The following is a 15,746-nucleotide window of genomic DNA, read 5'->3' on the forward strand; positions in this document are numbered from 1 at the left end:
TACATGTGGATTCTAACCTTGGGACTGTACATGGGGATTCCAACCCTGTGACTCTACATGGGGATTCCCATCCTCGGAATGTACAGGGGTATTCCAACCCTTGGACTGTACATGGGGATTCCAACCGTGGGACTGTACATGGGCATTCCAACGCTGGGACTGTACATGGTTATTCTAACCATGTGACTGTACATGGGAATACTAACCCAAGGGAATGTACATGGGGATTCCAATCCTGGTACTGTACATGGGGATTCCAACCCTGGGACTGTACTTGGGAATTCCAACCCTGGGACTGTACATGGCGATATGATACCTGGGGCTGTACATGGGAATTCTAACCCTGTGACTGTAGATGGGGATTCCCACCCTGGGACTGTTCATGTGGATTCTATCCCTGAGACTGCTCATTGGGTTTCCATCCCTGGGACTGCACATTTGGATTCCAACCCTGGGACTATACATGGGGATTCCCACTCTGTGACTGTACATGGGGATTCCAACCCTGGGACTGTATATGGGGATTCCAACCATGGGACTGTACTTGGGGATTCTAACCCTGGGACTGTTTTTGTTGATTCTATCCCTGGGACTGTATATGGGGATTCCCACCCTGGGACTGTTCATGTTGATTCTATCCCTGGGACTGTACATGGGGATTCTAACCCTGGGACTGTACATGGGGATTCTAACCGTGGTACTGTTCATGTTGATTCTATCCCTGGGACTGTACATGGGGAATCCCACCTTGGGACTGTTCATGTTGATTCAATCCCTGGGACTGTACATGGGGATTCCCATCCTGGGTCAGTACATGGGGATTCTAACCCTGGGACTGTACATGGGGATTCCAACCCTGGGATTGCACATGGGGACTCTAACCCTGGGACTGCACATGGGGATTCTAACCCTGGGACTGTACAAGAGGTTTCCAACCCTGGTATTGTACATGGGGTTTCTAACCCTGGGATTGTACATGGGGATTTTATCCCTGGGACTGTATATGGGGATTCTAACACTGAGACTGTACATTGGATTTCCAACCCTGGGTCTGTACATGGGGATTCTAACATTGGGACTTTACATGGGGAATCTAACCCTGGGACTGTACTTGGGGATTCTAACCCTGGGACTGTACAGGGGGATTCCAACCCTGGGTCTGTACTTGGGGATTCTAACCCTGGGACTGTTCATGTTGATTCTATCCCTGGGGCTGTACATGGGGATGCCCACCCTGGGACTGTTCATGTTGATTCTATCCCTGGGACTGTACATGGGGATTCTAACCCTGGGACTGTACATGGGGATTCTAACCGTGGTACTGTTCATGTTGATTCTATCCCTGGGACTGTACATGGGGATTCCCACCCTGGGACTGTTCATGTTGATTCTATCCCTGGGACTGTACATGGGGATTCTCATCCTGGGACAGTACATGGGGATTCTAACCCTGGGACTGAACATGAGGTTTCCAACCCTAGAACTGTACATGGGGATTCTAACCCTGGGATTGTACATGGGGATTCTATCCCTGGGACTGTATATGGGGATTCTAACCCTGAGGTTGTACATTGGATTTCCAACCCTGGGTCTGTACATGGGGATTCTAACATTGGGACTTTACATGGGGATTCTAACCCTAGGACTCTATTGGGGATGCTAACCCTGGGACTGTACAGGCGTATTCCAACCCTGGGTCTGTACATGGAGATTCTAACCCTGGGACTGTGCATGGGGATTGCAACCCTTGGACTGTACATGGGGATTCTCACCCTGGGACTGTACATGGTTATTCTTACCCTGGTACTGTACATGGGGATTCTAACCCTGGGACTGTACATGGGTTTCCAACCCTGGGATTGTACAAGGTAATTCTAACCCTAGGATTATACAAGTGTATTCCAACCCTGTGACTGTCCTTGGGAATTCCCACCCTTGGACCGTACATGGAGATTCCAACACTGGGACTGTACATGGGGATTCTTACCCTGGGACTGTACATGGGGATTCCAACCATGGGACTGTACATGGGGATTCAAACACTGGGACTGTACATGGGGATACTGACCCTGGGACTGTACATGGGGATTCTAACCCTAGGACTGTACATGGGGATACCAACTCTGATACTGTACATGGGGTTTCTAACACTGGGACTGTACATGAGGATTCCAACAGTGGGACCGGACATGAGGATTCTAACCCTGGGACAGTACATGAGGATTGCAACCATGTGACTGTACATGATGTTTCTAACCATGGGACTGTATGTGGTGATTCCAACACTGGGACTCACTCACAGAAACTCACAGAAACCCCACAATGCAGATAGAGGCCATTTCGGCCCATCGAGCCTGCACCGACACATATCCCACCCGATCCCCGTAACCCCTACACCAACACATATCCCACCCTATCCCCGTAACCCCACGTATTTAATCCCCCTAACACTAACGGTCAATTTTTATCATAGCCAATCAACCTAACCCGCACATCTTTGGACTGTGGGAGGAAACCGGAGCACCCGGAGGAAACCCACGCAAACACGGGGAGAATGTGCAAACTCCACACAGACAGTCGCCCGAGGCCGGATTCGAACCCGGGTCCCTGGCGCTGTGAGGCAACAGTACTAACCACTATGCATGGGGATCTTACCCTGGGACTGTTTATGGAGATTCCAACCCTGGGACTGTACATGGGGATTCCAACCGTGGGACTGTACATGGGGATTCAAACACTGGGACTGTACATGGGGTTACTAACCCTGGGACTGTACATGGGGATTCTAACCCTAGGACTGTACATGGGGATTCCAACTCTGATACTGTACATGGTGTTTCCAACCCCGGGACGCTACTTGGAGATTCCAACCCTGTGACTGTACATGGGTATTTTTACAATGGGACACTAGATGTGCATCCAACCCTGAGACTGTACATGGGGATTCCAAACCTGGGACTGTACATGGGGATTCTAACCCTGGGACTGCACATGGGGATTCCAAACCTGGGACTGTACATGGGGATTCCAACTCTGGGACTGTGCATGGGGATTCCCACCCTGAGACTGTACATGTGGATTCCAACCGTGGGACTGTACATGAGGTTTCCAACCCTGGGACTGTACATGTTGATTCTAAACCTGGGACTGCACATGGGGATTCCAACCCTGGGACTGTACATGGGGATTCCAAACGTGTGACTGTACATGTGGTTTCCAAACCTGGGACTGTACATGGGGATTCTAACCGTGGGACTGTACATGGAGATTCCAAACCTGGGACTGTACATGGGGATTCCAACTCTGGGACTGTACATGGGGATTCCCACCCTGAGACTGTACATGGGGATTCCAACTGTGGGGCTGTACATGGGGTTTCCAACCCTGGGACTGTACATGTGGATTCTAAACCTGGGACTGCACATGGCGATTCCAACCCTGTGACTCTACATGGGGATTCCAACTCTCAGAATGTCCAGGGGTATTCCAACCCTTGCACTGTACATGGGGATACCAACCCTGGGATTGTACATGGGGATTCCAACCCTGTGACTCTACATGGGGATTCCAACTCTCAGAATGTACAGGGCTATTCCAAACCTGGAACTGCACATGGGGATTCCAACACTGTGAGTGTCCAACCCTGGGACTGTACATGGGGATATGAACCCTGGGACTGTACATGGGAATTCTAACCCTGGGACTGCACATGGGGGTTCCAAACCTGGGACTGTACATGAGGATTCCAACTCTGGGACTGTACATGGGGATTCCCACCCTGAGACTGTACATATGGATTCCAACCGTGGGACTGTACATCAGGTTTCCAACTCTGGGACTGTACATGTTGATTCTAAACCTGGGACTGCACATGGGGATTCCAACCCTGGGACTGTACATGGGGATTCCAACCGTGGGACTGTACATGTGGATTCCAAACCTGGGACTGTATATGGGGATTCTAACCGTGGGACTGTACATGGAGATTCCAAACCTGGGACTGTACATGGGGATTCCAACTCTCAGAATGTACAGGGGTATTCCAACCCTGGAACTGCACATGGGGATTCCAACACTGTGAGTGTACATGGGGATTCCAACCCTGGGACTGTACATGGGGATATGAACCCTGGGACTGTATATGGGAATTCTAACCCTGGGACTGCACATGGGGATTCCAAACCTGGGACTGTACATGGGGATTCCAACTCTGTGACTGTACATGGGGATTCCCACCCTGAGACTGTACATGTGGATTCCAACCGTAGGACTGTACATGAGGTTTCCAACTCTGGGACTGTACATGTTGATTCTAAACCTGGGACTGCACATGGGGATTCCAACCCTGGGACTGTACATGGGGATTCCAACCGTGGGACTGTACATGTGGATTCCAAACCTGGGACTGTACATGGGGATTCTAACCATGGGACTGTACATGGAGATTCCAAACCTGGGACAGTACATGGGGATTCCAACTCTGGGACTGTACATGGGGATTCCCACCCTGAGACTGTACATGGGGATTCCAACCATGGGACTGTACATGGGGTTTCCAACCCTGGGACTGTACATGTGGATTCTAAACCTGGGACTGTACATGGGGATTCCAACTCTGGGACTGTACATGGGGATTCCCACCCTGAGACTGTACATGGGGATTCCAACTGTGGGACTTTACATGGGGTTTCCAACCCTGGGACTGTACATGTGGATTCTAAACCTGGGACTGCACATGGCGATTCCAACCCTGTGACTCTACATGGGGATTCCAACTCTCAGAATGTCCAGGGGTATTCCAACCCTTGCATTGTACATGGGGATACCAACCCTGGGACTGTACATGGGGATTCCAACCCTGTGACTCTACATGGGGATTCCAACTCTCAGAATGTACAGGGGTATTCCAACCCTGGAACTGCACATGGGGATTCCACACTGTGAGTATCCACCCTGGGACTGTACATGGGGATATGAACCCTGGGACTCTACATGGGAATTCAAACCCTGGGACTGCACATGGGGATTCCAAACCTGGGACTGTACATGGGGATTCCAACTCTGGGACTGTACATGGGGATTCCCACCCTGAGACTGTACATATGTATTCCAACCATGGGACTGTACATGAGGTTTCCAACTCTGGGACTGTACATGTTGATTCTAGACCTGGGACTGCACATGGGGATTCCAACCCTGGGACTGTACATGGGGATTCCAACCGTGGGACTGTACATGTGGATTCCAAACCTGGGACTGTATATGGGGATTCTAACCGTGGGACTGTACATGGAGATTCCAAACCTGGGACTGTACATGGGGATTCCAACTCTCAGAATGTACAGGGGCATTCCAACCCTGGAACTGCACATGGGGATTCCAACACTGTGAGTGTACATGGGGATTCCAACCCTGGGACTGTACATGGGGATATGAACCCTGGGACTGTACATGGGAATTCTAACCCTGGGACTGCACATGGGGATTCCAAACCTGGGACTGTACATGGGGATTCCAACTCTGGGACTGTACATGGGGATTCCCACCCTGAGACTGTACATGTGGATTCCAACCGTGGGACTGTACATGAGGTTTCCAACTCTGGGACTGTACATGTTGATTCTAAACCTGGGACTGCACATGGGGATTCCAACCCTGGGACTGTACATGGGGATTCCAACCGTGGGACTGTACATGTGGATTCCAAACCTGGGATTGTACATGGGGATTCAAACCTTGGGACTGTACATGGAGATTCCAAACCTGGGGCTGTACATGGAGATTCCAACTCTGGGACTGCACATGGGGTTTCCAACCCTGAGACTGTACATGGGGATTCCAACCCTGGGACTGTACATGTGGATTCTAAACCTGGGACTGCACATGGGGATTCCAACCCTGTGACTCTACATGGGGATTCTAACTCTCAGAATGTCCAGGGGTATTCCAACCCTTGCACTGTACATGAGGATTCCAACCCTGTGACTCTACATGGGGATTCCAACTCTCAGAATGTACAGGGGCATTCCAACCCTGGAACTGCACCTGGGGATTCCAACACTGTGAGTGTACATGGGGGTTCCAACCCTGGGACTGTACATGGGGATATGAACCCTGGGACTGTACATGGGAATTCTAACCCTGGGACTGTATATGGGGATTCTAACCCTGAGAATGTACATTGGGTTTCCAACCCTGGGAATGTACATGGGGATTCTAACCCTGGGACTGTACATGGGGATGCGAAACCCGGGAGTGTTCTTGGAGATTCCAGCCCTGAGACTGTACAGGGGGATTCCAAACCTGGGGCTGTACATGGGGATTCTAACCCTAGGACTGCACATGGGGATTCCAACCCTGGGACTGTACATGGGGGGTCCAACCCTGGGACTTTACATGGGGATTCCAACCGTGGAACTGTACATGGGTTTTCCAACCCTGGGACTGTACATGTGAATTCTAAACCTGGGACTGTACATGGGGATTCCAACCGTGGGACTGTACATGGGCATTCCAACACTGGGACTGTACATGGTTATTCTAACCATGTGACTGTACATGGGACTACTAACCCAAGGGAATGTACATGGGGATTCCAACCCTGGTACTGTACATGGGGATTCCAACCCTGGGACTGTACATGGGGATTCCAACCCTGGGACTGTACTTGGGGATATGATACCTGGGGCTGTAAATGGGAATTCCAACCCTGGGACTGTAGATGGGTAATCCCAACCTGGGACCGTATATGGGTATTCTATCACTCTCCATCCCACTCAAACCCATGTGCTCTCCCGGGAGAGGCGATAAACCAGTTTAAAAACCCAATGGCCAATTTGGGAGAAAGAAATCTGGGAAATTCCTCTCCGACCCATCTAGGCTGTCGAAACTCATGCAGGAGATCACTCTGTCCCTATATTTTCTACAGTACTTACCTTCTGTAAAGGCGATCTCACCCCAGCCAGGAACAGGAATAAAACCATTTCCTGAAATCAAACACAGAATTAGAACACAAGAAGTAGGAGCAGAACCAGGCTACACGGCCCCTGGGCCTGCTCCACTACCCACAGGGCCATGACCTTTCCGAACCTAGACTCATGTCCAATTTCCTGCCCGCTCCCCGTAACCCTTAATTCCCTTTACTTCTAGGAAACTGTCTATTTCTGTTTTAAATTTATTTAATTATGTAGCTTCCACAGCTTTCTGGGGCAGCAAATTCCCACAAACCTACCATCCTCTGAGTGAAGAAGTTTCTCCTCATCTCAGTTTTGAAACGGCAGCCCCTTATTCTAAGATTATGCCCCCTAGTTCTAGTCTCCCCCATCAGTGGAAACATCCTCCCCGCATCCACCCGATCAAGCCCCCTCACAATCTTATATGTTTCGATAAGATCGCCTCTCATTCTTCTGAATTCCAATGAGTAGAGGCCCAACCTACTCAACCTCTCCTCATAAGTCAAACCCCCCATCTCCGGAATCAACCGAGTGAACCTTCTCTGAACTGCCTCGAGAGCAAGTATATCTTTTCTTAAATATGGAAACCAAACTGTACGCAGTATTCCAGGTGTGGCCTCACCAGTACCCTGTATAACTGACGCAAGTCTTCCCTGCTTTTATACTCCATCCCGCTTGCAATAAAAGCTAAGATTCCATGGCCTTCCTGATCATCTGCTGTACCTGCATACCAACCTTCTGTGTTTCATGCACCAGGACCCCCAGATCCCTTTGTACTGTAGCACTTTGCAGTTTCTTTCCATTTAGATAATAACTTTCTCTTTGATTTTTTTCTGCCAAAGTGCATAACCTCACACTTTCCAACATTATATTCCATCTGCCAAACTTCTGCCCACTCACTTAGCCTGTCTATGTCCTTTTGAAGGTTTTTTATGTCCTCCTCACTCACTACTTTCCCTCCCATCTTTGTATCATCAGCAAACTTGGATACGTTGCACTTGGTCCCCTCCTCCAAATCGTTAACATAGATTGTAAAGAGTTGGGTACCCAGCACTGACCCCTGCGGAACACCACTAGTTACTGTATGCCAACCCGAGAATGAACCATTTATCCCCACTCTCTGTTTTCTGTTAGATAGCCAGTCTTCCACCCATGCCAGTATATTACCCCCAATCCTGTGATTTTTTATCTTGTGCAGTAATCTTTTGTGTGGCACCTTGTCAAATGCCTTTTGGAATTCCAAATACACCACATCCACTGGTTCCCCTTTATCTACCCTGTTTGTTATGTCCTCAAAATATTCGAGCAAATTTGTCAAACATGACTTCCCCTTCATAAAACCATGCTGACTCTGTCTGATTAAATTATGCTTATCCAAATGTCCTGTTACTGCTTCCTTAATAATGGACTCCAACATTTTACCAACCACAGATGTTAGGCTAACTGGTCTATAGTTTCCAGCCTTTTGTCGACCTCCCTTTTTAAATAAGGGAGTTACATTAGCAGTTTTCCAATCTGCTGGGACCTTTCCTGAATCCAGGGAGTTTTAGAAAATTACCACCAATGCAGCCGCAATCCCTACCACTACTTCTCTCAAGACCCTAGGATGTAAGCCATCAGGTCCGGGGGATTTATCCGCCTTAAGTCCCATTATTTTACCGAGTACCATCTCCTTAGTGATTTTAATCGTGTTTAGCTCCTCCCCCCCTAAAGCCCCCTGTTTGTCCAGTGTTGGGATATTTTTAGTGTCCTCTACTGTAAAGGCTGATACAAAATATTTGTTCAGCGTATTTGCCATCTCCATGTACCCCAACATCAATTTCCCGGTCTCATCCATGGGGATTACAAACCTGGGACTGTACATTGGGATACTAACCCTGGGTCAGTACAAGGGGATTCCAACACTGGGACTGTACATGGGGTTTCTTACCCTGGGACTGTTCATGGAGATTCTAACCCTGGGACTGTACATGGAGATTCTAACACTGGGACTGTACATGGTTATTCTAACCCTGAGACTGTACATGGGGATTCTAACCCAGGGACTGTACATGGGGATTCTAACCCTGGGAGTGTACATGGGGATGCTAACCCTGGGACTGTACATTGGGATTCCATCCCTGGGACAGTACAATGGGATTCTAACCCTGGGACTGTATATGGGAATTCTAACCCTGAGACTGTATATGGGGATTCTAACCCTGGGACTGTACATGGGGATTCCAACACTGGGACTGTTAATGGGGTTTCTAACCCTGGGACTGTACATGGGAATTCCCACCCTGTGATTCTACATGGGGATTCAAACTCTCGGACTGTATATGGGTATTCTAACCCTGGGACTGTACATGGGGATTTTAACCCTGGGACTGCACATTAGGATTCTAACCCTGGGACTGTATATGGGGATTATAACCCTGGGACAGTACATGGGATTTCTAACCCTGGGACTGTACATGTTGATTCCAACGCTGGGACTGTACAAGGGAATTCTAACCCTGGGACGGTACATGGGGATTCTAACCCTGGGACTGTATATGGGGATTCCAAACCTGGAAATGTACATGGGGATTCCAACCCTGGGACTGTACATGGGGATTCCAACCCTGGGACTGTACATGGGGATTCCAACCCTGGGTGTGTACATGGGGATTCCAACCCTATGACTGTACATGGGGATTCTAACCCTGGGAAAGTCCAAGGGGATTCCAACACTGGGACTGTTCATGGGGTTTCTTACCCTGGGACTGTTCATGGAGATTCCAATCTTTGGGAGTGTACGCGGGGATTCCAACCCTGGGACTGTACATGCGAATTCTAACCCTGGGTCTGTACACGGGGATTCTAAACCTAGGACTGTACATGGGGATTCCAACCCTGTGACTGTACATGGGGATTTCAATCCTGTGACTGTACATGTGGTATCCAACCCCGGGAATGTACATGGGAATTCCAAACCTGGGACTGTACATGGGGATTCTAACCCTGGAACTGTACATGGGGATTTCAACCCTGGGACTGTACATGGTGATTCTAGCCCTAGGACTTTACATGGGGATTCCAAACCTGGGACGGTACATGGGGATTCTAACCCTGGGACTGTACACGGGGATTCTAACCCTGGGACTGTACATGGGGATTCTAACCCTGGGACTGTACATGGGGATTCCAACCCCTGGGACTCCACATGGTGAGTCATACCCTGGGAATGGACATGTGGATTCTAACCCTGGGACTGCACATGGGGATATTAACCCTGGGACTGTACATGGGAATTCCAACCCCTGGGACTCTACATGGGGTGTCATACCCTGGGACTGTACATGTGGATTCTAACACTGGGACTGTACATGGGGTTTCCAACCCTGGGACTGTACATGGGAATTCCAAACCTGGGACTCTACATGGTGAGTCATACCCTGGGACTGTACATGTGGATTCTAACCCTGGGACAGTACATGGGATTTCTAACCCTGGGACTGTAAATGTTGATTCCAACCCTGGGACTGTACAAGGGAATTCTAACCCTGTGACGGTACATTGGGGATTCCAACCCTGGGACTGTACATGGGGATTCTAACCCTGGGACTGTATATGGGGTTTCCAACCCTGGGACTGTACATGTTGATTCCAACCCTGGGAATGTACAAGGGAATTCTAACCCTGGGATGGTACATTGGGGATTCCAACCCTGGGACTGTACATGGGGATTCTAACCCTGGGACTGTATTTGGGGATTCCAACCCTGGGAATGTACATGGGGATTCCAACCCTGGGACTGTACCTGGGGATTCCAACCCTGTGACTGGACATGCGAATACTAACCCTGGGACTGTACATGGGTATTCCAACCCTGGGACTGTACATGGGGATTCCAACCCTGCGTGTGTACATGGGGATTCCAACCCTGTGACTGTACATGTGGATTCTAATTCTGGGAAAGTCCAAGGGGATTCCAACACTGGGACTGTTCATGGGGTTTCTTACCCTGGGACTGTTCATGGAGATTCCAACCATGGGACTGTACATGGGGATTCCAACCCTGGGACTGTACATGTGAATTATAACCCTGGGACTGTACATGGGGATTCTAAATCTAGGACTGTAGATGGGGATTCCAACCCTGTGACTGTACATGTGGAATCCAACCCTGGGAATGTACATGGGAATTCCAACCCTGTGACTGTACATGGGGATTTCAACCCTGTGACTGTACATGTGGAATCCAACCTCGGGAATGAACATGGGAGTTCCAAACCTGGGACTGTACATCGGGATTCTAACCCTGGAACTGTACATGGGGATTCCAACCCTGGGACTGTACATGGGGATTCTAACCCTGGGACTGTACATGGGGATTCTAACCCTGGGACTGTACATGGGGATTCTAACCCTGGGACTGTACATGGGGAGTCCAACCCCTGGGACTCTACATGGGGAGTCATATCCTGGGAAGGTACATGTGGATTCTAACCCTGGGACTGCACATGGGGATACTAACCCTGGGACTGTACATGGGAATTCCAACACCTGGCACTCTACATGCGGAGTCATACCATGGGACTGTACATGTGGATTCTAACACTGGGACTGCACATGGGGATTCGAACCCTGGGACTGTACATGGGGATTCCAACCCTGGGACTGTACATGGGGTTTCCAACCCTGGGACTGTACATGGGAATTCCAAACCTGGGACTCTACATGGGGAGTCATACCCTGGGACTGTACATGTGGATTCTAAACCTGGGACTGTATATGGTGATTCCAACCCTGGGACTGTACAAGGGAATTCTAACCCTGGGGCGGTACATTGGGGATTCCAACCCTGGGACTGTACATGGGGATTCTAACCCTGGGGCTGTATATGTGGATTCCAACCCTGGGAATGTACATGGGGATTCCAACCCTGGGACTGTACATGGGGATTCCAACCCTGGGACTGTACATGCGAATTCTAACACTGGGACTGTACATGGGGATTCCAACCCTGGGACTGTATATGGGGATTCCAACCCTGGGTTTGTACATGGGGATTCCAACCCTGTGACTGTACATGGGGATCCTAACACTGGGAAAGTCCAAGGGGATTCCAACACTGGGACTGTTCATGTGGCTTCTTACCCTGGGACTGTTCATGGAGATTCCAACCATGGGACTGTACATGGGGATTCCAACCCTGGGACTGTACATGCGAATTCTAACCCTGGGACTGGACATGGGGTTCTGAACCTAAGACTGTACATGGGGATTCCAACCCTGTGACTGTACATGTGGAATCCAACCTCGGGAATGTACATGGGAATTCCAACCCTGGGACTGTACATGGGGATTCTAACCCTGGGACTGTACATGGAGATTCTAACCCTGGGACTTTACATGGGGATTCTAACCCTGGACTGTACATGGAGATTCCAACCCCTGGGACTCTACATGGGGAGTCATACCCTGGTAATGTACATGTGGATTCTAACCCTGGGACTGCACTTGTGGATACTAACCCTGGGACTGTACATGGGAATTCCAACCCCTGGGACTCTTCATGGGGAGTCATACCCTGGGACTGTACATGTGGATTCTAACACTGGGACTGCACATGGGGATTCGAACCCTGGGACTGTACATGGGGATTCCAACCCTGGGACTGTATGGGGTTTCTAACCCTGGGACTGTACATGGGAATTCCAAACCTGGGACTCTACATGGGGAGTCATACCCTGGGACTGTACATGTGGATTCTAACCCTGGGACTGCACATGGGGATTCCAACCCTGAGACTGTACATGGGCATTCCCACCCCTGGGACTCTACATGGGGAGTCATACCCTGGGACAGTACATGTGGATTCTAACCCTGGGACTGTACATGGGGATACTAACCCTGGGACTGTACATGGGGATTCTAACCCCGGGACTGTATATGGGGATTCTAACCCTGGGACTATGTATTGTGAATCTAACCCTGGGACTGTAAATGGGGATTCCATCCCTGGGACTGTAAATGGGATTCTAACCCTGGGACTGTATATGGGAATTCTAACCCTGGGACTGTACATGGCGATTCTAACCCTGAGACTGTACATTGGATTTCCAAACCTGGGTCTGTACATGGTGATTCTAACACATGGACTGTACAGGGGGATTCTAACCCGGGGACTGTACATGTGGATTCTAACCCTGGGACTGTACATGGGGATTCCATCCCTGGGACTGTACAATGGGATTCTAACCCTGGGACTGTATATGGGAATTCTAACCCTGGGACTGTACATGTGGATTCTAACCCTGGGACTGTATATGGGTTTTCTAACCCTGGGACTGTACATGGGTTTTCTAACCCTGGGACTGTACATGTTGATTCTAACCCTGGGACTGTGCATGGGGATTCCAACCCTTCGACTGTACATGGGGATTCTAACCCTGGGACTTTGCATGGGGATTCCAACCCTGGGACTGTACATGGAGTTTCTAACCCTGGGATCATACATGGGGATTCCAGCCCTAGGATTCTACAATAGTATTCCAACCCTGAGACTGTACATGTGGATTCCAGTGCTAGGATTGTACAAGGGGTGCCCAGCCCTTTCATTCTGGAATGCAAAGATAATCCCTGGCTCCTATTCTCTACTGCTAACCATCTTCTTAAACCCCTCTCCTCTGTCTCCTCCACTCTCTCCTCCGATAACAAATTTGAGGAGCTCATGGACTTCTTTGTGTCTAAGATTCAGACCATTCGTTTAGCTGCCTCTGTCACTTCCCTTCCTACCCCTAGCCCACTGGGCCAAACTTCCTCTAAGCTTCCCCCCTGCCCTAGCCCTGAACTCACATCTTTCTCCAGTTTCTCTCTGATCTCCCCTCATGACCTCTCTGTGCTCATCTTGTCTATGGGACCCACCTCCAGCTCCCTCAACCCTATTCCCACTAAACTGCTGACCACCCAACTTCCTTTTCTGGCTCCCATGTTAGCTGATATTGTTAACTGTTCTCTCTCCTCAGGTACTATCGCCCTCTCACTCAAATCTGCCATTATCACCCCTCTCCTCAAAGAAGAAACCTTGATCCCTCCGTCCTTGCAACCTCCCTTTCCTCTCCAAAGTTCTTGAACGTGTTGTCACCTCCCAAATCTGTGCCCATCTTTCCCACAATTCCATGTTTGAATCTCTCCAATCAGGTTTCCGCCCTTGCCACAGTACCAAAACGGCTCTCATCAAACTCACAAATGACATCCTTTTTGACTGTGACAAAGGTAAACTATCCCTCCTCATCCTTCTTGACTTGTCTGCAGCCTTTGACACGGTTGCCACTCCATCCTCCTCTAACACCTCTCCACCATCATCCAGGTGGGTGGGACTGCACTCGCCTGGTTCCATTCTTATCTATCTAATCGTAACCAGAAAATCACCTGCAACAGCTTCTCTTCCCGCTCCCGCATCGTTACCTCTGGTGACCCCAATGATCTATCCTTCACCCCCTCCTATTTCTCATCTACATGTTGCCCATTGGCGACATCATTCGAAAACACAGCGTCAGTTTCCACATGTACACTGACGACACTCAGCTCTACCTCACTACTTCTTCTCTCGACCACTCCGCAGTGTTTAAATTTTCAGACTGCTTGACGAACATACAGTCCTGGATGTGCAAAAATTTTCTCCAATGAAATATTGGGAAAACCAGAGCCATTGTTTTTGGTCCCCGCCACAAACTCCGTTCCCTAGCCACTGACTCCATCCCTCGCCCTAGTATCTGTCTGAGGCTGAACCACACTGTTCGCAACCTTGGTGTTATATTTTACCCTGAAATGAGCTTCCAACCACACATCCGTAGAATAACAAAGACGGACTACCTCCACCTCCATAACATCGCCCATCTCCGCCCTTGCCTCAGCTCATCTGCTGCTGAAACCATCATACATGCCTTTGTTACCTCTAGACTTGACTATTCCAATACACTCCTGGCTGGCCTCCCACATTCTACCCTATGTAAACTTGAGGTGATCTAAAACTCAGCTGCCCGTGTCCCAACTCACACCAAGTCCTGTTCACCCATCACCCCAGTGCTCGCTGACCCACATTGGCTCCCGGTTAAGCAGCACCTCAACTTCAAACTTCTGTTTGTTTTCAAATCCCTCCAGGCTTCGCCCCTCCCTATATCTGCAATCTCCTTCAGCCCCACAACACCCCGAGATATCTGTACTCCTCTAATTCTGCCCTCTTGAGGATCCATGAGTATAATCACTCAACCTTTGGTGGCCATGCCTTCTGTTGCCTAGGCCCAAAGCTCTGGAATTCTCTGCCTAAAACTCTCCAGTTTGCTACCTCTCTTTTTTCCTTTAAAACACTCCTTAAAACTTACCTCTTTGACCAAGCTTTTGGTCACCTGCCCTAATTTATCCTTATGTGGATCAGTCTCAAAAATGTTTTTGTCTTAAAATACTCCTGTGCAGCACCTTGGGACATTTTACTACGTTAAAGACACTATATAAATGCAAGTTGTTGTTGTTGCGAGGCTCTTCTGTTACAATTGTGCGGGATGTTAACTTTTACCAGCGCCTTCAGGAGAGATGGTGAGAAATCTGAAGTGTGGAGAGCCTGAATCAAATAACTGAGTCAATGATTTATATTCCCGGGCACTAGGACCCGGTTGGGAACAGTCACTAATACAAAGATACATAGATACATAGAAACATAGAAGAAAGGAGCAGGAGTAGACCATTCAGCCCCTCGAGCCTGCTCCTCCATTTAGTGATATCATGGCTGATCATCCAAATTCACTATCCTGTCCCTGCTTTCTA

Source organism: Somniosus microcephalus, unplaced genomic scaffold (genome assembly GCF_052327205.1).
Source record: "Somniosus microcephalus isolate GS21.2 unplaced genomic scaffold, FLI_Smic_1.0 scaffold114, whole genome shotgun sequence".
In the NCBI taxonomy this organism is placed as follows: domain Eukaryota; kingdom Metazoa; phylum Chordata; class Chondrichthyes; order Squaliformes; family Somniosidae; genus Somniosus; species Somniosus microcephalus.